This window comes from Artemia sp. Qi Xiang Cuo, chromosome 10, assembly GCF_049724085.1.
Source record: "Artemia sp. Qi Xiang Cuo chromosome 10, ASM4972408v1, whole genome shotgun sequence".
NCBI lineage: Eukaryota > Metazoa > Arthropoda > Branchiopoda > Anostraca > Artemiidae > Artemia > Artemia sp. Qi Xiang Cuo.
In genome coordinates, this window is record NC_142803.1 from 7,063,368 (window position 1) to 7,090,765 (window position 27,398).

General features: G+C 34.4%; 1 protein-coding gene and 1 pseudogene across 1 annotated transcript in view; one reads left to right on the forward strand and one right to left on the reverse strand.

The window, feature by feature from the left end:
* The window catches only part of LOC148947418 (mitochondrial import inner membrane translocase subunit Tim21), a 523,198-nt gene that overhangs the window by 260,745 nt on the left and 235,055 nt on the right, over nucleotides 1–27,398 (forward strand). The gene's annotated exons all lie outside the window — the stretch shown is intronic.
* On the reverse strand, nucleotides 1,719–25,800 carry LOC148947422 (uncharacterized; annotated as a pseudogene).

The following is a 27,398-nucleotide window of genomic DNA, read 5'->3' on the forward strand; positions in this document are numbered from 1 at the left end:
ATCTCATAGACTTAGATTGTTATGATCATTTTTGTGTCCTAGATCAAAATGTTACCAAAATAAACTATGTTTGGGAGGTATTGAGAAATTATTATGCTAGAATGTTAAGTTTAACAAGACAAATTTATTTATGCTTGGAATAAATGAAGGTTAAGAGGTTATATTGGGTGGCAATAAGAAAGGTTAAGTGAATAGGCTAATTTACCAGGGTAGTATTATTAGCAGATTGTTAATGCAGAGAAGATGTAAATAGTAGAGTAGCTAGGGTCCAGGGTGCTTTTTCAGAGTTGAAAAAGATTTGAAGGGAGACCAAAAAAAGTTCACTAACCAAAATTACAGTATTGAAAGCAACAGTGAAGAAAATGATAAAGTATAGTAAAAAAGTTTGGGTGTTTCAAAAGACGGTGGAGCATGTTTTGATATTTTTCAGAGGAATTATCTAAGGATTCTTTTTTTACCTGTTTGACTGACAGTATTTTAAGCAGTAGGCTGTATGAACAGTGTGGTTCTACCCCTCATTAAAAAAAAATTAAATTTTTTGTTCTGTTGTTGGTGGTGTTTTGACTAATGAAAAAAAATCACGAAATTACATTTTTGAGTAAAAAAAGAAAGTAACAATACCTTGAAACGGCTTAAAGGACGCTAACTCAATTCGTGTTGTGGTTATTTCAATTTCTTTTATGACTTGATTTATAACCGAAATTTTGGTTTGGTTTGGGTATTATTTATTTATTGATAGCTTTTTCTATTCATCTAAAGTTTAAATGAATATGTGACTTTATTTAGTCATATCAATATATTACTACATTTCTATTGACCTGGGCATTAAAATCCTCCAACAAATATACGGCCTTTTGTCTTGGGGCACTCTATATTTGTTTCTGTGTCGGTAAGTAAAATTTATCTGAGTCTCTACTATCTCTATCAGTCGGCTCTACAAGGGACTATGCTGCTATGACTGACAACCTGAACTTTTAGTCATGAAGTAAACAGCTACTATTCTATTATTAATATTTTCCCAATCTAAACAAGACTAAAGAGTTTCATTATTCATCGTGAGTCCTACTCCTTGCTTATGCTCCCCATCCTTTCTGCCTGAGTAAATTCATAATATATCACCTAATCTGGTACTTGGGCATTATATGGGCATTTCTAAAAAGTCAAGTTTGGTTAATGCTAATGAAATAAGATAAAATAAGATGAATATATAACAGTTTATAAACAAATTTGGGCTATATATTTGCCCATTTGGTGGGGTGGGGGGTAAAGCATAGCATATATTAAATACCTAACCTAACCTAGGTACCCCCCCCCCTAAACCCCCAAAAACAACAGTTTAAATATCGTAAACGCAATAAAAACCACGCTATGCATTCCATTACTTTATAGCGGTGTCTTGAATTAACCCGTCAAAAACGGGTTTTTCGTGACTGGTTTCCTTGTAACTGCCCATATAATGCCCAAGTACCCCTAATCTCATGTCTCAAACCCTTGGGATGTGAGTTTATCAAACTCTCACTATGTTTAGCTCGAAGCATTTGAATTTGTCAGTCAATATGTCAATAAGATATTTGTTTTTAACGTTGTAGCATTCCAAGTCGCAATTTTCCCAGAGTCCCTGAAAAACAAAAAAAGCAGTAATACCAGCGTCTCTTTTCTTTTCTAGTTTTTGAAAACCTAGGGTTTGATAGAGAAAGGATTAAGACCAATGACAATAATCGTAGTATTAAACTGTATTAAAATACGTCAGTATAAATAAACCACTCTTCTCTGTTACGATTCATGTTTTTCATAACTAGATCTGTATAATGGGTAGCCATAGCCATAGGAAGGATAGTGATAAGGAGATTTATAAGAGCGATAGCTCTTATAATAATTTGTTTCTGCCCCCTCCAATCCTTTGTCTTCTTCAGAACTATCTTCTTTCCCTTTTTTTTGTTTCTTTTGTTTCTTTGTTTGTTTCTTTTTTTGCTTTTTCTGTTTCTTCTTTTTTTGTTTCTTTTCTTTTTTCCCTTCTTTTGAATCTGTACACTTTGATTCTTCTTCTTCTGATGAATCTTCTTCAGAACTTTCCCCTTTCCTTTTTTGTTGTTTCATTTTTGTTTCCTTTTCGTTTGTTTCTTCATTTTTCAACCCTTCTTCTTCTGATAGTTCCACATCAGAACAATCTCCTTTGCCTTTTTTCTGTTTCTTCCCTTTCTTTTCTCTTTTCCCTTCTTTTGAATCTTCACACTTCGGTTCTTCTTCTTCTGATGATTCCTCTTCAGAACTATCCCCTTTTCCTTTTTTTTGTTTTTTCTGTTTCTTTTCTCTTTTCCCTTCTTTTGAATCTGTACACTTCGATTCTTCTTCTTCTGATGATTCCTCTTCAGAACTATCCCCTTTTCCTTTTTTTTGTTTCTTCTGTTTCTTTTCTTTTTTCCCTTCTTTTGAATCTGTACACTTTGATTCTTCTTCTGATGATGAATCCTCTTCAGAACTATCTCCCTTTCTTTTCTTTTGTTTCCTTTCTGTTCTCCTTTTATTTGGATCTATCACTCTCCAATCCTTTTTCTACTGATGGTTCCACTTCAGAACTATCTCCATTAATTTGTTTTGTTTCTTCTATTGTATTATTTTCCTTTTTCCCTTCTTTTGCTTTTGTATCCTCTAGACTTTCCCCTACTAATGATCTGACTTCGGAATTATCTTTGACAGATGCTTCTAGTTCGGGAGCGTCTCTGTTCCATCTGTAACCATTGGCATAGGAGCTGGAAGACGGTTGGCCATATTTATATGACGGATGATTGCCACCCAAACCATATGATGGATAGTGCTTTGTATCTTCAGCTAGTATTGCTTGTTCAGCCACTATGGAAGCAGTGCAAACAGCAAAAAGAAAGACCTAAAAAGAAAGAAACATCATTCTAGTAGAATTCCTTAATATTGCTTTGTTGTACGGGTCTAATTTATATATTACAGATCTTTTCGTATACAAAGATAATTTCTTAAACCACATTGGCCTGACATCACATAAAGATAGAAAAACGAGCAAAAATGGGGTTTTTATAGGCCAAATGAAATTCGTATAGAAATTCGTATACATACTTTAAAATCGTAACTATAAAATACTCTTTCCTCAAAATATTTTAACAGAGTCTTTTTTCCTAAAAATTGTTTTGAAAACAAAACAATTTTCCAATTTAACCAAGCTTGGACAAACTATGGCAAAAAACAGTAATTAAATTTGTGGGATGAATAAATCTTGGACCATTTGGGCGTTGAGCCATCGGAACACTTCATTATTTAAATGGTATAACTGGGCTTCAAAATGATAATTAAACTTTCAATGTTTGAAATTCAATTCGTATTTGTGGTGTTTCCAATCTTTGTCAGGAACCAATATCAGTATGGACGTACAAAGATTAAAGTTGATCATTAAGTTTTTGAAGAGCAAGAAGATAAGAATTTGAACTATGATATTTAAGAAAACAGTTTGTGAAGTTGCCGATTGCATCTTATGGGAAAAAGTTAGAAATGCAGCTTGAAATATTTGTGAAATTACTTTATGTTCAATAGAGAGGAAGAGTTTTGTACAAAAATTATATGAGCGATAGATTAAATAAAAATATAGGGAATCTAAAGAAAGTGGAGAAAGTATTAAAATACGAACTAAGGAGGTGTGAAGTTTAGGCAATGGGAGACATTTCTGTAGATATGAAGATGCAGCAACTCAACATAATAGTAAAATATTGTACCGGCATGTTAATAAATTAAGAGGGACTGGTCAATCAGGGCTTGTCCCAGTTAATAGGAACGAGCAACAATTAGTTATCAAACAGTTCGTGGTAAAAAATATAAGTAAGGAGCGACGCGGCTCAATAGTAACCGAAACTCTAAAAAACGGAATTTTGATACCAATAGATACATTAAAAGAATTGGATTTTGTATGCTGATTTCAAATATATAAGTTTCATCAAGTTCAGTCTTACCCTTACAAAATTGGGAGGTTATTTCCATGGAGGAAATTTTCATGGGGGAAAGGACACTGCTATGAAGATTTCCAAGCATTGTTTAAAAATCAATAAGAAATTAAATAAAAAAAACAAGTTTTTTCAAATGAAAGTTAGGATTAACATTAAAGCTTAAAACGAATAGTAATTAGTACATATATTAGGGGGTTTGTCCCCTAGTCAATACCTCGCTCTTTACGCTAAAGTTTTTTTTAGTACTTTCAAAAGAGCTATTTATTCTAATTAAACAACCTTTGTGATTCAGGGGGCATTTTTAAAGAATTGGAAGAAAATTCGAACTTTGGCGTAAAGAGTGAGGTATCGACTAGGGGGCGAACCCCCTAATATACGTAATAATTTCTGTTCGTTTTAAGTTTAATGTTGCTCCTTACTTTGATTTGAACAAACTTGTTTTTTTTTTATTTAATAAGGTAAGAGTTGAAGAGTGTTGGGCATAACATTTTAAGAATGCGCTAAGCCGTGATATAAGTAGAGATGACCCTAAAGCCCCCACCCCTCACCCCGGCTGCCACCTACAACTTTTTTTAACACCATATATTGACACGAGAACCACGTGGTTTATGGTTTTTGTCAGTGAGAATTTGAAAAACAGGAATTTTCTCACATTTATTTATGTTTTCATGGACTTTGTCAGTGAGAATTTGAAAAAACTGGATGTTTTATGGTTTTTGTCAGTGAGAATTTGAAAAACAGGAATTTTGTCACATTTATGGATGGTTTTATGGTTTTTGTCAGTGAGAATGAAAAAACAGGAACTTTCTCACTTTCATGGATGTCAACAGCAATTTATATATGTTTCATGGTTTTTGTCAGTGAGAATGGAAAAACAGTATTTTTCTCACTTTGCTGTCAGTCATTAATCAAATTGTTTCCGGGCAAAGTTTAGTAATGTCTGACAGGTACTGCTCCAGGAATAGATCCAAGTCATTAATGTCTTTGCCTCGGGAACAGTTCTACTGGTCGAACTCCAAAGGATATTAATAACCAAAGGCCATGGAAACAATTAGGCAAGAAACATCTTAGCGATGAATTGTTTTAGCGCGCGAGAAGGTTTCCTATTAATTTGAAATGCCTTAGCACAGAGATGCCAATAACAAAGGAACAAGCTGAATTTGCGTTTAGGGATTATTTGGGCGAAACCGTTTTAGACAGGTTATGGAACTATTTCGGCGAAACAGATAGAGACATTTTAAAAGAAGATTTTTGAAGAGATTTTAGAAGAGAATTTAATGGTGAAACTCTGTGGTCGTTATAATACACAAGTTTCATTTGAACAGTGTTGTGAGGTCCTCTAACCCAACCCCAAAGGGTTCCAATCCTCCTACCCCAACCCTGAAGGAAGCCCCAGTCCTCAAAGGCCCCTCAGGCTCCCAAAGGCCCTCCACCGGTCCCCAAATGTCACCCAGGCCCCCAACTGCCCCCCCGGACCCTCAAAGGCCCCCCAAGCTCCCAAAGGGCCACCGGCGCTCTCAAAGGCCCACCCAGACCCTCAACGGCCATCCCCGGGCCCCCCAAAGGCCCTTCGAGCTCCCAAAGGACCAATAGGGTCCCAAAGGCCCTCCACCGGTCCCCAAATGTCCCCCAGGCCCCCAACTGTCCCCCCGGCCCCCAAAGGCCCATCGAGCTCCCAAAGGACCAACGGGGTCCCAAAGGCCCTCCACCGGTCCCCAAAGGCCCATCGAGCTCCCAAAGGACCAACGGGGTCCCAAAGGCCCTCCACCGGTCCCCAAAAGGCCCCCCGGCACCCAAAGGCCCTCCCTGTGCCCCCCAAACGCCCCCCAATCTCCCAAATGTTCACCGGCGCCCCCAAAGGCCCACCCAGACCCCCAAAGGCCATCCCCGGGCCCCACAAAGGAATTATTTACTGACCTTCAGTTGTTGTGATTTTAAAAGTTCTGCTTTTGCTTTCTAAAATCATCGCCTAAAATGCCTCAAACTGTTTCACCCAAAGATCCCCAAACGCCCTCCCTGGGCCCCAAAGGTCCTCCCCCGGTCCCCATACATGCACAAAAAAACTTACACACACACAAAAACTTACACACACACACAAAAACATAAACACACACTAGAAAACTTACAAACACAAACTAACAAAAACAAACACACTCCTAAAAATACACACACACACACACACACAAATCTTGCAAGAGTTGGAATATTTCAGTAGTGTTTGGTTGTGGATTACCTTGTCACAGTTACATTTTCTTGATTTTTCAAAGTTCATTTGAATTTCTTTCGTTGAAATGCAAGAGTTGGAATATTTCAGTAGTGTCTGTGTGTGGTTTACCTTGTCACAGTTACATTTTCATGATCTTTCAAAGTTGACTTTGAATTTCTTTCGTTGAAATTCAAAAGTTGGAATATTTCAGCAGTGTTTGGTCATGGTTTACCTTGTCACAGTTACAATTTCATGATTTTTTAAAGTTCATTTGAACTTCTTTCGTTGATATTCAAGAGTTGGAAAATTTCATAATTGTTTTTGCGTGTTTTTCATTTTCAATGATCCATTTTCTTTATTTATAATCGATAAATAATAATTTATTACGTTTAAATTCAAGAGTTGAACTTTTTCATTTGGGCTTGGTTATGTTTTACCTTGTCACAGTTACATTTTCCTGATTTTTTAAAGTTCATTTTGAATTTATTTCATTGACATGCACGAGTTGGAATATTTCAGTAGTGTTTGGTTGTGGTTTACCTTGTCACAGTTACATTTTCTTGATTTTTCAAAGTTCATTTTGAATTTCTGACGTTGAAATGCAAGAGTTGGAATATTTCAGTAGTGTATGGTTATGGTATACCTTGTCACAGTTACATTTTCTTGATTTTTCAATGTTCATTTTGAATTTCTTTCGTTGAAATGCAAGAGTTGGAATATTTCAGTAGTGTTTGGTTGTGGTTTACCTTGTCACAGTTACATTTTCTTAATTTTTCAAAGTTCATTTTTAATTTCTGTCGTTGAAATACAAGATTTGTAATATTTCAATAGTGTTTGGTTGTGGATTACCTAGTCACAGTTACATTTTCTTGATTTTTCAAAGTTCTTATTGAATTTCTTTCGTTGAAAAGCAAGAGTTGGACTATTTTAGTAGTGTTTGGTTGTGGTTTACCTTGTCACAGTTACATTTTCATGTTTTTTTCAAAGTTCATTTTGAATTTCTTTCGTTGAAATGCAAGAGTTGGAATATTTCAGCAGTGTTTGGTTGTGGTTTAACTTGTAACAGTTACATTTAATTGATTTTTAAAAGTTAATTTTTAATTACTTTATTTTAAATGCAAGAGTTGGAATATTTCAGTAGTGTTTGGTTGTGGTTTACCTTGTCACAGTTACATTTTCTTGATTTTTCAAATTTCATTTTGAATTTCTTTTGTGGTAATGCACGAGTTGAAATATTTCAGTAGCGTTCGGTTGTGGTTTAACTTGTCAAAGTTACATTTTATTGATTTTTATAAGTTCATATTCAATTTCTTTAGTTGAAATGCACGAGTTGGAATATTTCTGTAGTGTTCGGCTTTGGTTTAACTTGTCAATGTAAAATTTTCTAGATTTTTCAACGTTCATTTTGAATCTCTTTTCTTGAAATGCAAGAGTTAGAATATTTCAGTAGTGTTTGGTTGTGGTTTACATTGTCAAAGTTACATTTTCTTGATTTTTCAAAGTTCATTTGAATTTCTTTCGTTGAAATGCAAGATTTGGAATATTTCAGAAGTGTTTGGTTGTGGTTTACCTTGCCACAGTTAAATTTACTTGATTTTTAAAAGTTCATTTTGAATGTATTTCTTTGAAATGCAAGAGTTGGAATATTTCAGTAGTGTTTGGTCGTGGTTTACCTTGTCAAAGTTACATTTTCATGATTTTACAAAGTTCAATTGAATTTCTTTCGTTGAAATGCAAGAGTTGGAATATTTTAGTAGTGTTTGGTTGTGGTTTACCTTGTCACAGTTACATTTTCATGATTTTTCAACGTTCATTATGAATTTCATTCGTTGAAATGCAAGAGTTGGAATATTTCAGTAGTGTTTGGTTGTGGTTTACCTTGTCACAGTTACATTTTCTTGATTTTTCAAAGCTCATTCTGAATTTCTTTCATTGAAATGCAAGAGTTGGAATATTTCAGTAGTGTTTGGTTGTGGTTTACCTTGTCACAGTTACATTTTTTTGATTTTTCAAAGTTAATTTTGAATTTCTTTCGTTGAAATGCAAGAGTTGAAATATTTAAGGAGTGTTTGGTTGTGGTTTAACTTGTCACAGATAAATTTTATTTATTATAAAAGTTAATTTTGAATTTCTTTCGTTGAAATGCATGAGTTGGAATATTTCAGTAGTGTTTGCTTGTGGTTTACCTTGTCACAGTTAGATTTTCTTGATTTTTCAAAGTTCATTTTAATTTCTTTCGTTGAAAAGCAAGAGTTGGAATATTTCAGTAGTGTTTGGCTGTGGTTTACCTTGTCATAGTTACATTCTCTTGATTTTACAATGTTCATGTGAATTTCTTTCCTTGAAATGTATGATTTGGAATATTTCAGAAGTGTTTGGTTGTGGTTTACCTTGTCACAGTTAAATTTTCTGGATTTTTCAAAGTTCATTTTGAATTTCTTTCGTTGAAAAGCAAGAGTTGGAATATTTCAGTAGTGTTTGGTCGTGGTTTACCTTGTCACAGTTACATTTTCTTGATTTTTCAAAGTTCATTTTGAATTTCTTTCGTTGAAATGTAAGAGTTGGAATGTTTCAGTAGTATTTGGTTGTGGTTTACCTTGTAACAGTTACATTTTCATGATTTTTAAAAGTTCATTTGAATTTATTTAATTTATATTAAAGAGTTTTTAATGTGCTTGATTTTGGTGTGTGGTTTGAACTTGACTCATTTAAACTTTAGTTTTTTTTCATATTTACTTTTTAATTTAATTCGATTAAATGCAAGAGTTGGAATATTTCAGTAGTGTTTGGTTGTGGTTTACCTTGTCACAGATACATTTTCTTGATTTTTCAAATTTCATTCTGAATTTCTTTCTTTGAAATGCACGAGTTGGAATATTTCAGTAGTGTTTGGTTGTGGTTTACCTTGTCACAGTTACATTTTCTTGATTTTTCAAAGTTTATTCTGAATATATTTCATTGAAATGCAAGAGTTGGAATATTTCAGTAGTGTATGGTTATGGTATACCTTGTCACAGTTACATTTTCTTGATTTTTCAATGTTCATTTTGAATTTCTTCGTTGAAATGCAAGAGTTGGAATATTTCAGTAGTGTTTGGTTGTGGTTTATCTTGTCACAGTTACATTTTCTTTATTTTTCAAAGTTCATTTTGAATTTCTTTCGTTGAAATGAAATAGTTTGAATATTTCAGCAGTGTATGTTTGTGGTTTAAATTGTCACAGTTACATTTTCTTGATTTTTCAAGGTTCATTTTGAATTGCTTTCGTTGAAATGCAAGAGTTGGAATATTTCAGTAGTGTTTGGTTATGGTTTACCTTGTCACAGTTACATTTTCTTGATTTTTCAAAGTTCATTTTGAATTTCTTTTGTTGAAATGCAAGAGTTGGAATATTTCAGTAGTGTTTGGTTGTGGTTTACCTTGTCACAGTTACATTTTCTACGTACGCGCGCGTACGTAGGCTAACCTAGCCTAACCTAACTTAACCTAACCTAACTTAATCTAACCTAACCTAACCTAATCATACACCTAACTTTTCGCATGTCTCTCACCTAACCTAAGCTAACCTAAGTGAAGCGTACGTAGGCTAACCTAACCTAAGCTAATCTAGCCTAACTTAATCTAGTCTAACCTAACCATACTCACCGGAAAGGGTTAGGTTAACTTATCATGAGCACTCATGATAAGCAAATGTGTGTACATGTGTATACATGTGTGTAAATGTGGCATGGTAAACCAGAACCACACACTAGTGAAATATTCCAACTTTTGCATTTCAACGAGATAAATTCAAAATGAATTTGAAAATCAAGGAAATGTAACTGTAATAAGGTAAACCATAACCATACACCACTGAAATATTCCAACTCTTGCATTTCAACGAAAGAAATTCAAATGAACTTTGAAAAATCAAGAAAATGTAACTGTGACAAGGTAAACCATAACCAAACACTACTGAAATATTCCAATTCTTGCATTTCAACGAAAGAAATTCAAATGAACTTTGAAAAATCAAGAAAATGCAACTGTGACAAGGTAAAACATAAGAAAACACTACTGAAATATTCCAAATCTTGCTTTTCAACGAAATAAATTCAAAATTAGCTTTGAAAAATCAAGAAAATGTAACTGTGATAAGGTAAACCATAACCAAACACCACTGAAATAGTCCAACTCTTGCATTTCAACGAAAGAAATTGGAAATGAACTTTGAAAAATCAAGAAAATGCAACTGTGACAAGGTAAACCACAACCAAACACTATTGAAATAGTCCAACTCTTGTATTTCAATGAAAGAAATTCAAAATGAACTTTGAAAAATCAAGAAAATGTAACTGTGACAATTTATACCACTACCAAACACTACTGAAATATTCCAACTATTGCATTTCAACAAAAGAAATTCAAAATGAACTTTGAAAAATCAAGAAAATTTAACTGTGACAAGGTAAACCATAACCAAACACTTCTGAAATATTCCAACTCATGCATTTCAATAAAATAAATTCAAATGAACTTTGAAAAATCGATAAAATGTAACTGTGAAAAGGTAAACCACAAGCAAAAACTACTGAAATATTCCAACTCTTGCTTTTCAACGAATGAAATTCAAAATGAACTTTGAAAAATCAAGAAAATGTAACTTTGACAAGGTAAACCACAACCAAACACTACTGAAATATTCCAACTCTTGCATTTCAACGAAAGAAATTCAAAATTAACTTTGAAAAATCAAGAAACTGTAACTGTGACAAGTTAAACCACAACCAAACACTACTGAAATATTCCAACTCCTGCATTTCAACGAAAGAAATTCAAAATGAACTTTGAAAAATCAAGAAACTGTAACTGTGACAAGGTAAACCACGACCAAACACTGCTGAAATATTCCATCTCTTTCATTTCAAAGAAATAAATTAAAATGATCTTTGCAGAATCAAGAAAATTTAACGGTGACAAGGTAAACCACAAGCGAACACTAGTGAAATATTCAAATTCTTGCTTTTCAAATATAGAAATTCAAAAATGAACTTTGGAAAATCAAGAAAATTTAATTGTAACAAGGTAATCCACAAACAAACACTAGTGAAATATTCCAGCTCTTGCTTTTCAACGAATGAAATTCAAAATGAAGTATGAACAATCAAGAAAATGTAACTATGACAAGTTAAACCACATCCACACACTACTGAAATATTCCAAATCATGCATTACAACAATAGAAATTCAAAATGAACTATGTAAAATCAATAAAATGTAACTGTGACAAGGTAAACCACAACCAAACACTACTGAAATATTCCAACTCTTTAATTTCAATGAAAGAAATTCAAAATGCACTTTGAACAATAAAGAATTTGTACCTGTGAAATGGTAAACCACGATCATACACTACTGAAATATTCCAGCTCTTGCATTTCAACGAAAGAAATTCAAAATGAACTTTGAAAAATCAAGAAAATGTGACTGTGACAAGGTAAACCATAACCAAACACTACTGAAATATTCCAACTCTTGCATTTCAACGAAAGAAATTCAAAATGAACCTTGAAAAATCAAGAAAATGTAACTGTGACAAGGTAAACCACAACCAAACACTACTGAAATATTCCAACTCTTGCTTTTCAAAGGAAAGAAATTCAAAATGAACTTTGAAAAATAAATAAAATTTAAATGTTACAATTTAAACCAATACCTAACACTTATGAAATATTACAACTCTTGCATTTCAAATAAATAAAATCAAAATAAAATTTTAAAAATCAAGAAAATGTAAATGTGACAAGGTAATCCACAACCAACACTACTGAAATATTCCAACTCTTGCATTTCAACGAAAGAAATTCAAAATGAACTTTGAAAAATCAAGAAAATGTAACTGTGACAAGGTAAACCACAACCAAACACTACTGAAATATTCCAACTCTTGCATTTCAACGAAAGAAATTCAAAATGAACATTGAAAAATCAAGAAAATTTAACTTTGACAAGTTAAACCAAAAACACACACTACTGAAATAGTCCAACTCTATCATTTAAAATAAAGAAATTCAAAAAGAACATAGAAAAATCAACAGAATGTAACTGTGACAAGGTAAACCACGACAAAAAACTTCTAAAAGAGTCCAACTCGTGCATTTCAATGAAAGAATTTCAAAATGAACTTTGAAAAATCAAGAGAATGTAACTGTGACAAGGTAAACCACAGCAAAACACTACTGAAATATTCCAACTCTTGCATTTCAACGAAAGAAATTCAAAATGAACTTTGAAAAATCAAGAAAATGTAACTGTGACAAGGTAAACCACAAACAAACACTACTGAAATATTCCAACTCTTGCATTTCAACGAAAGAAATTCAAAATGAACATTGAAAAATCAAGAAAATGTAACTGTGACAATGGAAAACACAAACAAACACTCCATAAATATTACATCTCTTGAATTTCAAGGAAAGACATTAAAAATTAACTTTGAAAAATCAAGAAAATGTAACTGTGACAAGGTAAACCACAACCAAACACTACTGAAATATTCCAACTCTTGCATTTCAACGAAAGAAATTCAAAATGAACTTTGAAAAATCAAGAAAATGTAACTGTGACAATGTAAACAAAACCAACCAACTTATGAATATTTCCACATCTTGAATTACACTTATTGAATTTAAAATGATCTTTGAAAAATCAATAAAATGTAACTGTGACAAGGTAAACCACTACCAAACACTACTGAAATAGTCCAACTCTTGCATTTCAACGAAAGAAATTCTAAATGAACTTTGAAAAATCAAGAAAATGTAACTGTGACACGGTAATCCACAACCAAACACTACTGAAATATTCCAACTCTTGCATTTCAACGAAAGAAATTCAAAATGAACTTTGTAATATCTAGAAAATGTAACTGTGACAAGTTATACCACAACCGAACGCTACTGAAATCTTCCAACTCTTTCATGTCTACGAAAGAAATTCAAACTGAACATTGAAAAATCAAGAAAATGTAATTGCGACAAGGTAAACCATAACCAAACACTACTGAAATATTCCAACTCTTGCATTTCAATGAAAGAAATTCAGAATGAACTTTAAAAAATCAAGAAAATGTAACTATGACAAGGTAAACCACAGCCAAACGCTACTGAAATAGACCAACTCTTGCATTTCAACGAAAGAAATTCAAAATGAACTTTGAAAAATAAAGAAAATGTAACTTTGACAAGGTAAACCACAACCAAACACTACTGAAATATTCCAACTCTTGCATTTCAACGAAAGAAATTCAAAATAAAATTTGAAAAATACCAAACACTACTGAAATAGTCCAACTCTTGCATTTCAACGAAAGAAATACAAAATGAAATTTGAAAAATCAAGAAAATGTAACTGTGACAAGGTAAACCACGACCAAACACTACTGAAATATTCCATCTATTGCATTTCAACGAAAGAAATTCAAAATGAACTTTGAAAAATCAAGAAAATTTAACTGTGACAAGGTAAACCACAACCAAACACTACTGAAATATTCAAACTCTTGATTTTTAATTAAATAAATTCAAATAAACATTGCAAAATAAAGCAAATGTAACTGTTACAATGTAAACCATAGACAAACAATACTTAAATAGTAAAACTCTTGATTTTAAAAGAAATAAATTCAAAATGAAATTTGAAAAATCAAGAAAATGTAACTGTGACAAGGTAAACCACAACCAAACACTACTGAAATATTCCAACTCTTGCATTTCAACAAAAGAAATTCAAAATGAACTTTGAAAAATCAAGAAAATGTAACTGTGACAAGTTAAACCACAACCGAACTCTACTGAAATATTCCAACTCTTGCATTTCAACAAAAGAAATTCAAAATGAACTTTGAAAAATCAAGAGAATGTAACTGTGACAAGGTAAACCACGACAAAACACTACTGAAATATTACAAATCTTGCATTTCAACTAAAGAAATTCAAAATGAACTTTGAAAAATAAATAAAATTTAACTGTGACAATGTAAACCACAACCAAACACTTCTGAAATATTCCAACTCTTGCATTTCAACTAAAGAAATTCAAATTGAACTTTGAAAAAATCATGAAAATGTAACTGTGACAAGGTAAACCACAGCCAAACACTACTGAAATATTCCAACTCTTGCATTTCAACGAATGAAATTCAAAATGAACTTTGAAAAATCAAGAAAATGTAACTGTGACAAGGTAATCCACAACCAAACACTACTGAAATTTTCCAACTCTTGTATTTCAACGAAAGAAATTCAAAATGAACTTTGAAAAATCAAGAAAATGTAACTGTGACAAGGTAAACCACAACCAAACACTACTGAAATATTCCAACTCTTGCATTTCAATGAAAGAAATTCAAAATTAACATTGAAAAATCAAGAAAATTTAACTGTGACAAGGTATATCATAACCATACACTACTGAAATATTCCAACTCTTGCATTTCAAATAAAGAAATTCAAAAAGAACATTTAAAAATCAAGAAAATGTAAGTGTGACAAGGTATGCCATAACCAAACACTACTGAAATATTCCAACTCTTGCATTTCAAGGAAAGAAATTCAGAATGAACTTTGAAAAATCAAGAAAATGATACTGTGACACGCAAACACGTCCCCAACAAATCAAGAAAGATAAAAACTCGTTAATTACATTGAAATAAAATCTAAATGAACAAAGAAAAATTATGAAATTGTATCTGTGACACGTTAAACCATAGAAAAACAATGCTAAAAATTTCCAATTCTTGCATTTAAATAAAAGAAATTCAAAATGAACTTTGAAAAATCAAGAAAATGTAACTGTGACAAGTTAACCCACAACCAAACACTACAGAAATATGCAAGCTCTTGCATATCAACGAAAGAAATTCAAAATGAACTTTGAAAAATCAAGAAAATCTAACTGTGACAAGGTAAACCACAACCAAACACTACTGAAATATTCCAACTCTTGCAAGATTTGTGTGTGTGTGTGTGTGTGTGTGTAAGTTTTTGTGTGTGTGTGTGTAAGTTTTGGCGTGTGTGTGTAAGTTTTCGTGTGTGTGTGTAAGTTTTCGTGTGTGTGTGTCAGTTTTTGTGTGTGTGTGTAAGTTTTTGTGTGTGTGTAAGTTTTTTTGTGCATGTATGGGGACCGGGGGAGGACCTTTGGGGCCCAGGGAGGGCGTTTGGGGATCTTTGGGTGAAACAGTTTGAGGCATTTTAGGCGATGATTTTAGAAAGCAAAAGCAGAACTTTTAAAATCACAACAACTGAAGGTCAGTAAATAATTCCTTTGTGGGGCTCGGAGATGGCCTTTGGGGGTCTGGGTGGGCCTTTGGGGGCGCCGGTGATCCCTTGGGAGCTTGGGGGGCCTTTGGGGGCACAGGGAGGGCCTTTGGGTGCCCGGGGGACTTTTGGGGACCGGTGGAGGGCCTTTGGGACCCCGTTGGTCCTTTGGGAGCTCGATGGGCCTTTGGGGACCGGTGGAGGGCCTTTGGGGACCCCGTTGGTCCTTTGGGAGCTCTGATGGGCCTTTGGGGGCCGGGGGGACAGTTGGGGGCCTGGGGGACATTTGGGGACCGGTGGAGGGCCTTTGGGACCCCATTGGTCCTTTGGGAGCTCGAAGGGCCTTTGGGGGGCCCGGGGATGGGCGTTGAGGGTCTGGGTGGGCCTTTGAGAGCGCCGGTGGCCCTTTGGGAGCTTGGGGGGCCTTTGAGGGTCCGGGGGGGCAGTTGGGGGCCTGGGTGACATTTGGGGACCGGTGGAGGGCCTTTGGGAGCTTGAGGGGCCTTTGAGGACTGGGGTCTTCCTTCGGGGTTGGGGTAGGAGGATTGGAACCCTTTGGGGTTGGGTTAGAGGACCTCACAACACTGTTCAAATGAAACTTGTGTATTATAACGACCACAGAGTTTCACCTTTAAATTCTCTTCTAAAATCTTCTTTTAAAATGTCTCTATCTGTTTCGCCGAAATAGTTCCATAACCTGTCTAAAACGGTTTCGCCCAAATAATCCCTAAACGCAAATTCAGCGTGTTCCTTTGTTATTGGCATCTCTGTGCTAACGCATTTCAAATTAATAGGAAACCTTCTCGCGCGCTAAAACAATTCATCGCTAAGATGTTTCTTGCCTAATTGTTTCCATGGCCTTTGGTTATTAATATCCTTTGGAGTTCGACCAGTAGAACTGTTCCCGAGGCAAAGACATTAATGACTTGGATATATTCCTGGAGCAGTACCTGTCAGACATTACTAAACTTTGCCCGGAAACAATTTGATTAATGACTGACAGCAAAGTGAGAAAAATACTGTTTTTCTATTCTCACTGACAAAAACCATGAAACATACATAAATTGCTGTTGACATCCATGAAAGTGAGAAAGTTCCTGTTTTTTCATTCTCACTGACAAAAACCATAGAACCATCCATAAATGTGACAAAATTCCTGTTTTTCAAATTCTCACTGACAAAAACCATAAAACATCCAGTTTTTTCAAATTCTCACTGACAAAGTCCATAAAAACATACAAAAATGTGACAAAATTCCTGTTTTTCAAATTCTCACTGACAAAAACCATAAACCACGTGGTTCTCGTGTCAATATATGGTGTTAAAAAAAGTTGTAGGTGGCAGCAGGGGTGAGGGGTGGGGGCTTTAGGGTCATCTCTACTGATATAGTTACAGGAAAAGATATTATAGCGGAGAATTTAAAAGTTTTTGACACCTTGGATGTTCAGAAGGGTATTTTTTGGAGGAAGTATTAGTGACTGTAATAAAATCATCGAAAAATGACAAGTCTCCTGATACTGATAGAATGGTATATGACTTAAAATGGTGGTTATTAGGTTTGAAATAAGTTACTGAAGATTCTGAATATGATTTTCAAAAAAGGAAGTACCTAGGGATTTTGGTAAAACCCTAATTAAACCCAGTATAAGAAAGGTGATCAGAGTGCGTGGGATAACTAAAGGCAGGGGCGTTCCGAGGGGGGGAAGGGGATAGGGGGGGGTAGGGTGCACCTTCCCCCCAACTTTTTTGGCATTCAGTTTTTGCAAAATTGGCCGAAATTTAGCAAAATTCTTGATTTCTGCAGAAAATTTGGCATAAATCAGGCAGCGATTCGGTAAAATTTAAGAAAATCCTCCCCCCTCCCAGTAAAATGAGCCTTGGGACGCCCCTGACTAAAGATAACGTTTCTGTAAATAGGAAGTAGCTTAGCAGGATAATACTTCTTAAACTTGGAGATACTGTAGACAGAGTAAACTGCGGTTTTAGAAAAGGTAGAGAATGTATTGACCAAATTTCACTCTTAGATTAATAATTGAGAAGTGCCTGAGTCATCAAACACCTGTAACTCTCAGTTTTATAGATTATTAGCAAGTGTTTGATTACGCTGACAAAAGGGCTTTATCGACGGTCTTATCTTTGTATGGTGTACCAGACAAATACATTAAAATGAGTAGAGGTATTTCTAAGAATAGCACTGTTGCGGCTAAGGTAAGAAATGAGGTTTATAGCTGGTTTCAAATCAAACCAAGAATTAAGCAGGATTGCGTTCTATCTTTATTTATATGAATCATTTAGATGGAATTTGTCTTAAGGAGCAAAGGCTATGGAAGATTTAGGAATCAGAACAGGAAGTAAGACTTTCCAGGACTTAGATTAAGCTGATGATTTAAGCATCCTAGATGAAAATGTTAAAAAAAATAAAATGAAATTTTAAAAGTTTTGCCGGTTCAGGGTGCTGAAATAGGTTCGAAAATCAATGTTAAGAAGACTAGATCACTGAGGCTACAAACAAGTGAATATGAAAAGGTGACGTTTTTTAACAAGAAAATTGATCAAGATGAGAGCTTCAGTTACCTAGGTAGTATAATTGACAGCACAATAGTGCCTTCCTAAGTTAAAAACGATGTTGGTACAATATATTTTTTTTCAGATCAGGGCACTTTGTATAGAAAGAGCTATCAATAAAACTTGGAAAGGGCCACATTCGATTGGAAATCAAAAGTTCTAGTGTCATTTTTAAGAGTCAAAAGTAATCGGAGGTAAAACAGCCCCCACCTCCCACGCCCAAAATTTCCTCAACTGCATCCAAACAAAGTTTGGAGATAGTGATTTTGTTCAAAATAGTAGAAGGGTCCAGCAATTATTTTTTTGGGGTTGACAAACCATTACAGTCTTGAGGGTAAAAACTATAAGTTATACTACTTCCCCATTATTAACATATAAGTTTTTTATGAACTGTGTAGTTGTAAAAACCTTTGAGGTGGCTCATTCAATTGGAAATCAGAAGTTCCAGTGTCCTTTTTCAAAATCCCAAAAAGATCATATAACGAGGTCTTTGGGGTTAGAATAAACCCACATATACTGGGGATATTTATTTATATTCATTTTATTTATGTAATACTATAAAATCTAACTCTAATGCCACAATATACAACAAAAAACGAATAAGTAAAAACGAGACCGAAACAAAAATGCGGCGGATATTGCAGCCTCAAAACCTGAGCTTGTAGGGGGCTCAATCAATACAGCAATATTACAAATGCAGAAAAAGAAAAAAAAACTAATATATAATAGATTTATACATCTATACATAACAAAAAAAGATAAGGGTAAATTATAAAATACAGACACTTAACTCCAGTTTAAAAAACCTACCAGAAGATTTAAATAATTTGGGAAAAGACTTCTCACATTAAATATCAAAGGGAAGAGACTTCCATAGCTTAGTCTCCTGGGAAGAAGCGATTCGAAACAGTGGAAGTTAAATGATGACTTACGAAGGAAAAGGGAAAAATTCGAAAAGGAACTTTTTTGAAAAAACTACACAGGCTTGTAGGAAGGGAACAATGTAAAAATTTATAGGCTAAAGCAACGGTTGTAAGTAATGCTCCTGGAGCTTATACTGTTCTTATGAAGAGATTGTTATATAAACTGTAGAGGATGCTCTTTTGGCAAGAAATTTAAAATTCTAGTCCCCTTTTATGAGTCTAACGTGATTAAGGCAACTAGCCCCCCCCCCAAAGGCCTCTTATCTCCAAACTTATCTGATTAAATTTGAGATACAGCCATTTTGCTAAAAATAGTCCAAGGGAATATATGACAATGCCTCCAGGATTGATAAAACCCCTAGAACCAAGGGGCAAGGGTTATAAGTTATGCTTCAGGGGTATATAAGGTTTTTATGGAAAGGGTGGTAGTATAAACATCGGTTCAGGCTCATTCGCTTGGAACTAGAAGTTCTAGTACACGTTTTAAGCTATTTGTTCAATACTGTTGAAAAATCAAGTAATTATGCTTTTGGGGATGTCAAATCTCCTAGGGCCATTACGGCAAGGGCTGCAAGTTATACAATTCGTTCATTGTTTACATATGATATATGTTATTCAGAAATGGGGGGCATGTTTGACCTTAACTTTTTAAAAGACAAAGGGTATTCAGGTGAGTCTTTCAAAGAATGTTTAGGGGAATGTTCAACTAAATTAATACTCGTTATGTTCATAGCGGTTGTCAAAAGGATATAACTCAGGAATGACTAATTATATTGATTTGGAACTTTTAGAAAATGATAAGTGAGATGATCAATTGACCGAAAAAAACAGTATTTGTACGCTAATACTACTAACACTACTACTAATGCTACCACAACTGCTACTACTACTACCACAATTACTACCACTAAAACTACACATTCTGTTGTGGGTACAACCAAGGCTAAGGAGACTAAAATAGACATCTGAGAAGACGTTGAGGGGAAAATTTAAACAAAGCAATACATGCTATGTGCATACAGATTGTTGATACAGGCGAATCACCAATGTTTTTGGAATGATTTAAGGTATTAAAAGGAAACTTCTAGAGCATCATGAGAAGGTTGTTCATCTGACCAAAATGCACCATGTACCTACTACTACTGTTGTTAATGCCGTTGCTACTACTGTTACTCCTACTACTAATACAACTCTATTACTGCTACTAATGTTTTTACTCCAGTCACCAAGGCCATGCCCAGAGGGGAGTTAGGGGGGTTTGAACCCTCCGCCCCCCAGAAATGTTTGTTTGACTCGTAAAAACGTAACAAAAATGGATATTAACAAATTTTGTATGCGTTTTTGAGTTTTTTTTGTGTACCCCCCCCCCCCCTCACTGGAAAAAAATCTTTGAGTAAAACTCCCTCCGAAAAAAAATCCTGGGTACGGCCTTGCCAGTCACTACTATGATACTAGTATGAATAAGGATACGCGTATGAAGGTGGAAATTTGACAGAATATTGAAGGGGAATTTGAACTAAATCAAACACATTATGTGCATACAGATTGTCAAAAGGGTATATCTCAAGAACGGACTTTGGTATTGAGTTGTAATTTTCAGAGATTGTTTAAAGGGGAAGATCAAATGACAAAAAGGTATCATGTACATACCACTACTAACAATACTACCACTGCTACTTTTACTGCTACTACTATTACTACTGCTACTACTACTGCTACTACTACTACTACTGATGCTACTACTACTACTGCTAATACTACTACTACTGCTACTACTACTACTACTACTACCACTACTACTACTATCACTGCTAAACTTCTCTAACTACTTCTTCAATCGCAACAAATTGTAAGGCTTAGAGTGTTAAGATGAAAACGGTTTCAAAAAGGAGGTCAGCAGGGCACATCAGCAATATTTTCGGAACGGCTTACCTTATCTAAGTAAAACTTCCTGGGCATAGAAAGAGGGCTGTTCAACTGAACAAAAAGCAGCATGTACATACCACTACTGCTATTAATATTGCTGCTATTTCTTATATAACTACTACTGATACAACATAAATACTACTAGTGCTTCTCCTACTACCACCACAACTACTGTGATACTAGTAGGCTACTATTAAGGCTAAGTCTATGATGGTAAAAACTTGTAAGAATATTGAGTGTGAATTTGAACTAAATCAAAAGACACAATGTGCTTTCAGATTGTCAATAGGGTGTATTCAGGGGCGTAGCTCCACCATTTTCATTAAGGAGCAAGAAGTGGTCCGAATCCCCATAGTCAATGCGCATGCGCTGTTCTTCAGGGGAAATCAGTGGCGGTTCTGGCATTTTCAATCTGCTTATACTAACAGTAAGTATTAAGCATTATTATATTTTTTTTTTCAGGTTCTTACAATTTTATTAACAAAAAAAACAACTAAATGTGAAAAAATGTCGAACTAAACAAAGATTTTGATTGAAAAAGCGACCGGTTGGATATCATGCATGCCAAATCATCAAACCAATTAAAATGAAAAACGGGGAAAACAATAATAATAACAGAAAATAATGATAAATATATAATGGCACAAAATATATAAAAAAAAAAAAAAAAAAAAAAACAAAAAAAAAAAAAGCTTTCTCTCGAACCATTACCACTACCAAATTCATGAAAAGAAATGATTTTTAATACGGATTTTAAGTTGCAGCACACTTTCAGCTTGACGAACAGAATCTGGGAACGAATTCCAAACTGACGGGCCCATGTGTCTGGTCACTTGACTCGCTCTGGTTGTGTTCCGTGGCTCAGATGCAAGACTATCCGCACTCCTAGTCGAATAATCGTGATAAAACGAATTAGGCTTAAAAATATTCATAAAAAAATCCGGTGCAAAACCATTCAGACACTGAAATACAAAAACTCCAATTTGATAATCCCTTATTTCACCAACCTTTAAAATTTTAAACTTTCTAAAAAGTGATTCAGTGCTATCAACACCACGATCATACCTTCCAATCAACCTTATAGCCTTATTCTGCAGAACTTGAACTCTTCTAAAATTGCAACTAAAATTACTCGCCCAAATCAAACAACCATAATTTATATAAGGCGCTATTATGGAAAAATACAATAAAAGCAGAATTTTCAAAGGCAAAAATTTTGAAAACGGTTCAGAACTCCAAGGCCTCGCGCCAGCTTGCATGCTATAATGTCGCAGTGTTTTCTCCAACTCAAGTTTCGATCCAGGATGAATCCCAGATATCGGATCTCTTCAACTTGTGATAGTGGTAGGCCATTGTAAATAATGACACCAGGGAGAGTGGGAGCAGAACCAGTCCTCGTAAACATCATAAAATTAGTTTTTGATGCATTGACGCTAAGTAGGCTAGCACAAACAAATTCATTTAGGCCATCCAGCGCCTTATTAGCCTTGAACAAGAGCTCTTGCAGCGACTTTGCTGCAATCACTAAAGCCGTGTCGTCAGCAAAAGAAGTAACTGAAGCTCCGGGAATGTAGAATCTCATTGTGTCTACAAATATCAGGTACAGGAGAGGGCCAAGAACTGAGCCCTGTGGAACACCACACTTTATGGGAAACGGCTGAGAAGATTTGTTACTCAAAGTCACTCGTAGCTTCCTTTCACTTAAATACGATTCAAACCAATTTAAAACACTACCCTTTATGCCTAAATAACACAGCCTTTCTAATAAAATCTTAAAATCAACAGTGTAAAAAGCTTTTCGAAAATCAATAAAAACGCCCATGCACTGCTCGCCATTCTCAAGTATTATATTATGTTAGTAATTTATTGGCAACTCTGACCTCTACTTTATTTTAATAAAGATAAAATACAGAAAACTACTGACTAATTATGAACGTTAGATTATTTATTTTAAATTTGTACCTCTAAAATTTTTGGACCTTGGGTAAGTCCCCCATCATCTCCCATTCTTTAATACCACCTGTGTGGTATGGAGTGGGGTATTGGAAAACTTGTGACAAACCCCAGCCTAAATGTGTTGCCTAAAATGCTAAAAATTATATTTTTCATAAAGTTATAAAACACTTCAAAATTAAAAGCTTGACAAAGCTGGTTTTTACGGAACTGGTTAAAGAGCCAAAAGTTTGACCATCTAACATCGCTGAGCTTACGGACGCACTTATTCTGGATTATCAATTTGCAGAATATGTAGCTCCCCACCTGTCCTGATCCTAGGATCACAAGGGCATGCACTCTTCCACCTGATGAGGGAGGGGGTCCACCATGCGCTTAAAAGGTAAAAATAGCCCGTTCCTTTCCAAAATCTTCACTAGAGCATTTTTCTTCAAGCGATAACGAATAAAATTTAATATTTAGCAAAGACGTTACTCGGTTAAATTAGAAAACATTACAGAATACATAAAGCAACAATGCAAACGCTTCAAACAAACAAAAATTAAGTTATTGACTCTAATTTTACTAAGGTTTTCGGCAATGAGTTGCTGCAGACGAGAGTAGTGTATTGTAAACAAGCCTTCGGGTGGTGGTTGGTGAGTTCAATAAGCTGGTTTTTTGTTGGCTTTACTGTTAATATTCAAATGCATATCTCCCTTTCACTTACTTCACTCTTCGCGCCCATTATAGGAGACTAAATGTCGCAGTTAAACTATGCACTATTCCAACAGGCCCGTGCATCGCGTCATTCAGTTGCAAATGATTTGAAAATTATATATTAGCAAATAAAAAATTAAACCCTTTAAATTGTATTGTTGAAACTTTACATAAAATTAAACCCTCCGCATTAAACAACACAAAAAAAAAAAAAAAAAAAAAATGCTTTTTTGACATGAAGAGCAGTGATATGTCCTCTTATTTGTTTCTCGTCGCTATTGAGGCGCTGCAACATCATAAAGAGCTGTTTAAGGACTCATAAATGCTAATTCTTATATCTTATCGTTTTTTATATATTAAACTTGATAAGGCCGTCATAAAGTGGTAAACTAAATAGGCAATTTGGGTGATAGGTTTGCAATAGAAAAGCGTGGCCAGACACATGAACCTCTTAGAGATATAATTCTGAGTTTATTTATAAACTGATTTTTATATTTACTTCCTTTAATACTTAGTAAGGCAATCATAAAGTGCCTCATAGCACCCAAAAAGTACACTTTGGTTTTTTTTAAATTTTTTTTAATAAGAAATAACAAAAAGGGGTGTTGTCCAATAAAAAACTGAGTGGAAAAATTTACCTCTCCCCCCCCCCCACTTCTGCAGAAATTCTCCTCTATGGAGAATCTTCCCAGAAAAGTTTCCGTACATTTTGAATAGTGACAGTATTTTAAATTTAAAGTAAGCCTATTCAAAAAAAAAAAAAAACCAACAAATGTGTGAATTATTAACTTGCTCGTCAAGCACCGTTTTATTACGAATATCCAGATAATCTGAACAATTTTTGGCAGCATTGCGGTAGAAACTTACATTAATTAAAACTTGCCAGGGATGCCAATCAGATGGGAAAAATTGACACATAGAGTTTGAAAATTATCTTCCCCTTTGTATCCTTGTTAAAAAACGAACTCTAGAAAAATTACACGAAAGTATTTTTTTCGTAAATTGGAGAATGGGGGCTATATATTTCGAGAAAGAAAAGGGAAGGGTACTGAATATTTTTCTTATGTCTAAAATACCCTTCACAAAGCGAAGCTGGGTCTTCTATTGCTGCATGTCAAAACTGATAAGAATAGACAAAGAGTATGGGTTGGTATCACATATGTGTGAGAATGAAGTTATAAATTTTGATAAAATTATATATATTTTGTTCGAATTCACTTTATCCTACTTACAGTAGACTTTTCGTACAGCATGCTGATGCAGAGATAAAAATCAGACGAGTAGCGCTGGCGTTGTGTAAAATGTGACTAATAACAGTAATAATCTTCAGCATATTTATGTCAATTATTTTTTGGAGCTTGTTAGAAGAAATATTTAGAAAAGCGAAAATAGTGAGAATTCAGCATGCCATTGCACATAGAGGCAGTATTACATTAATGGGATAGTGTATGAATAAAAAAAACGCAAGAAATAGGACGTTATCAGCGTTTATTAGGTGTTTCAATTACACATAACAGAATTTGGAGCTATATTGGAGTTTTGATTTAAATATTGGAAATAAAAAGTAAAACAATTTAATTATTCCTGGAGCTGATCATGCCTAATTACAACTATGCATAAGGGTATAAAAATGGTATTTTCTAGAAAATTTAAGGGGGAATGTATACTAACTCACAACACACTGTCTGTATGCAGGTTATCAAATGGGTATATCAGCAATACCTTAGGACCAATTTTGTGTTTGAAGTTGAAACATATAGGGCTTGTTAGGGGGAATGTTAAACTAACCAAAAACCAATAATAGCTTCCTAATTAATATATTTCTACTACTACTACTACTACTACTACTACTGCTAATTTAGCTAAGGGGTATTAGGGTGGAAATTTTGGGCAATATTGAAACTGTGTTGAACTAAATCGATACGTAATATGCCCCCACAGGTTGTCAAGAGGACGTATCAGCAATGATTTAGGGACAGTTGATTGTATTAAGCTTGAAATTGAAGCTTCATCTACAAAGTTGAAGCTTTCAAGGAATATTTAGACGGATGTTGAACTAAATCAAAATGAAGTATGAACATGTGGATTGTCAAAAGGGTGACAAAGTAATATTTAAAGGACGGCTTATACTATTAAGTTGGACCTTCCAAGGTAAGTTTAGTCGGATTTTAAACTAGCCAGAAGACAAAATGTGTATTCTTATAACACTCCATCTACACTTACCATAACTGATTTCACTAAGGGTACTGATGTAAAACTTTTAGGGAACATTTCGGAGGAGCTTCAATTAAACGAAAAGACCAATGCCTGCAGGTTTTCAAATGGGTATACAAGCAATATCATAGGCAGCACTGCTCTATTATTATCATTTAAACTTTCAAAGAACTAATTTGATTCGAAATTAAAAGTTGTAGTGCCCATTTTCAGAGTTAAAAGTGTTTGGAGAGCAAGCAACTTTTCTTCTTAGTCCAAAATTATCCAAACAGTCTAAACTACGCCTAAACTACTTTACTACGTCTCTAGGGATTTTGGGCATGTCAACCCCTACAGTTATACAATTCACCCATTATTTTTTAAAACTAAATATTACGTTTAAACTGATTCAATAGGTAATGATTGTATGCGGGTTATCAATAAGACATCTCAACATTGTCCCAAAAAACGACTGAGGGTATTAAGTTGAGAAGTTAACTAAATCAAAAGAGTGTAATTGTATCCAGGTTGTCAAAGAGCATAAATAGAATTTTTTGAGAACGGTATTAAGTTTTATTTTTTAGATCAACTAGAATAGGTATAAAACTAAATTAAACAACTCTATTTGTGTCAAGATTTTCAAAAGGGTGTTTGTTGCTAAATATTGTTGAAAAAGTGTCTCTGATGTGCAAATAGCAACCCAAACTAAGAATTCTTACAGAAAAAAAAAACAAACAGATATAAAATGTTATATCCTTTTTCCACGAAAAGTACCATGTCAATAAAAACTAACTGAAACTAATAGAAAAACTTTTTCCACAAAATGAGCGTTTCAGAGAAAAGTAAAGAACTTCTGTAGTTTAGAAAGCGTAAAACTACCACAAATCACCATCGAGGAATAAATGAAACCCAACACAAATAGAAAACATAGGCAGCGTAATAGCGCTGCCTAAGTAAAGATATGACTATTTTTAATAGTCAAAAGTGATTGGAGGGGAAACAAGCCCAAACTCATCAGTTTCCAAAACACATCCGAACAAAATTTTGAGATGACCATTTTGTTCAAGGTAGTGAAAAAGTCCAGTAATTATGTCTGTGAGGAAAACAGCTACAGCACACACCTCAGGGCAAGGGCTATAAGCTTTCCATTATTAACATATAAGGCTTTTAACCACTACTACTACTACTGCTGCATCCGAACTACTACATTTGCAATATTGAGGGAACATTTTAAATAAATAAAAAGACTCTATGTGCATACACGCTGTCACAAGAGTGTATCTCAAGAATGACTTTGGGTATTAGGTTGGAACTTTCAGAGAATGCTGAAAGGGGAGGATATATTGACCAAAAGGCAATATGTTCACGCTACTACTAATATTATTAAGACTACCACTACTACATTTACTAGTACTAGCCACTGCTAATACTGTTACAACTTCATCTAATTCTTCTATAACAACTGGTCGTTAGGCTAAGAACATTAAGATGGAAAATTTAAGAAGGATATTAATATACAAGTTATCAAAAGAAAATATGAGCAATGTCATTGCAACGGCTATTTTTATTATGTTGAAACTTCAACTCACCAAAATGAGAGAGATGTTCTGACATGGGAGAGCTGTTCAACTGCCCAAAAGGCAATTCGTTAACGCTGCTGCTGTTACTAGTACTAA